Consider the following 2500-nt stretch of genomic DNA (forward strand, 5'->3'; position numbering starts at 1 on the left):
GAGAAGGGGAGAAGGGAGAAGGGAGAAGGGAGGAGGGAGAGGGAAAGTGAGAGGGAAGAGGGAGGAGAGAGAGCGAGGAGGGAAAAAATAGGAGGGAGGAGGGAGGAGGGAGGAGAGAGGAGGGAGGAGGGTAGTGGGAGGAGGGAGGAAGTAGGAGGGAGGAGGGAGGAGGGAGGAGGTAGAGAGAGGAGGGAAAGGAAAAAGGGAAAACATGTACTTCTTTCTTGTTTGTGATAAGCTTTCCACAAAATGTTATCAATCTATTTTATTTTATTTTATTTTATTTTATTTTATTTTATTTTATTTTATTTTATTTTATTTTATTTTATTTTATTCCATTCATCTCTGCTTTTATTTTTTTTGTTTAGTTATATTTGTTTATTTTTATTTCACCTTATTTTATTTTGTTTTATTCTTTGTTATCCTATTCTGTTCTTTGTTTTCATATTATTCTTTCTTATTTTCATATTACTTCTTAACGATTTATGTTATATCTCAATGTACTCTATCTCATTCTATTTCATATTAATTCTCTTTAGCTTTATCCTCTTTTTTATTGTATTAATGATGACTCATTATCATCTTTCTGAAATCGAATATAACCAACGTTTAGCAATCATTTGATGAAATGATGAGTTAATCACAGTCCTGATTAGTACTCACGGTAACATGTGAGGCTCTATCAACTTTGTTAATTGTTCCTACTCCGGAACTCCATCTTTGCCTAACAAAATAATCTGGGATCATAAGAACTGAGAGTTCTGCCTATTGGAAAACATCTCTCTGAAATTGGGAATGCTTCTAATATTCGGAAAAAATTTCCCAATTTCAGAAATTCTTAGATTTTAGAAACTATTTAGTTTTAGATGCTCCTGATGCAAAGAGGTTCGTCTATAGAAGGAACTGAGGTTATAATATGAAAAAACAGTTTATGCTTTGATGGGAATAAATACATGTACATATCCATGTGTGCATCCATGTACATATGTATGCATTTATGCTCGTATGTATGTATGTATGTATGTATGTATGTATGTATGTATGTATGTATGTATGTATGTATGTATGTATGTATGTATGTATGTATGTATGTATGTATGTATGTATGTATGTATGTATGTATGTATGTATGTATGTATGTATGTATGTATGTATGTATGTATGCATGTATGCATGTATGCATGTATGCATGTATGTATGTATGTATGTATGTATGTATGTATGTATGTATGTATGTATGTATGTATGTATGTATGTATGTATGTATGTATGTATGTATGCATGTATGCATGTATGCATGTATGTATGTATGCATTTATGTATTTATGTATGATGTATGTATGTATGTTTATTTGTATGCGTGTTTTCGTGTGTGTGTGTGTGTGTGTGTGTGTGTGTGTGTGTGTGTGTGTGTGTGTGTGTGTGTGTGTGTGTGTGTGTGTGTGTGTGTGTGTGTGTGTGTGTGTGTGTGTGTGTGTGTGTGTGTGTGTGTGTGTGTGTGTGTGTGTGTGTGTGTGTGTGTGTGTGTGTGTGTGTGTTTGTGAAGGCGTGTGTTTTTGTGTCTGTCTCTGTGAGTCTGGGTTCACGAGTTAACGCATACATAGAGAGATACATAAAAAGATGAATGTAACAAGATAAAACAAAAGAACACAGTCCCAACAACTCATAAATAGCATACGTGATAAAGCGCGAGAGCTCAAACAAGAACAAAAGCATCAAAGAAAAAATAAAGCAATTCAGTGCCTGATAATACCAAAACTTACGCTTCCAAATAAAAAGAATATAGTGGTAGTGAGCAGATTTCAACAAACAAAGAACGCTTACAACTAAAAGTTAATAATGATAGAAAAAGAATGGTATAAGCCAGCAAAAAGGACGCAAGCGGGAAAGGTCTGCACAATAGGAGACAAGTGCTGACGTCCTGTTTGAAGTAAACTTGTCATACGAGGAGAATATTTCCATACACGGTTTGTTTCACTCAATGTTCTGTTGATAGGAGTTGCCAGAAAAACGATAACAGCATCTCGCACCTGACTGTTCATCTCCCAACCTAAGTTTACGCAAAATATGACGAAATAACTCTCATCTTTTACGAAATCAACGACAAATATGCATTACAGAGTGTTATGTTTACTATATAAGGCTGAGAAATTATATCTATTTTTGTTGTCAAAATCCACTTAATGAATAAATGTGTTTTGATGTTATGAAATAATTTGATATATTTCTTTCTTGATTTATTTATCTATATTTTTGTCGAGTTAGTAATAGAGTGGCTTTCACTCCTAAGTACTACATTCCCTGGCATCTGATCTAAAAACATATACAAACGATGTCGTAATCTTATGATACGGAAATGTTTATGAGATGGTAGAACTCATGTCGTACATAAAATATTAGAATGAAGGAGACGGCAAGAGACCATAAGGCCTACACTAGACAGTTCCATGTCCTTTACCGCCTGTCATCCCCACCCATAAAGTTATCTAAACTCCTCTTA

The sequence above is a fragment of the Oratosquilla oratoria genome, chromosome 43 (genome assembly GCF_046742065.1).
Source record: "Oratosquilla oratoria isolate Oo_2021 chromosome 43, ASM4674206v1, whole genome shotgun sequence".
NCBI classification, from domain to species: Eukaryota; Metazoa; Arthropoda; class Malacostraca; order Stomatopoda; family Squillidae; genus Oratosquilla; species Oratosquilla oratoria.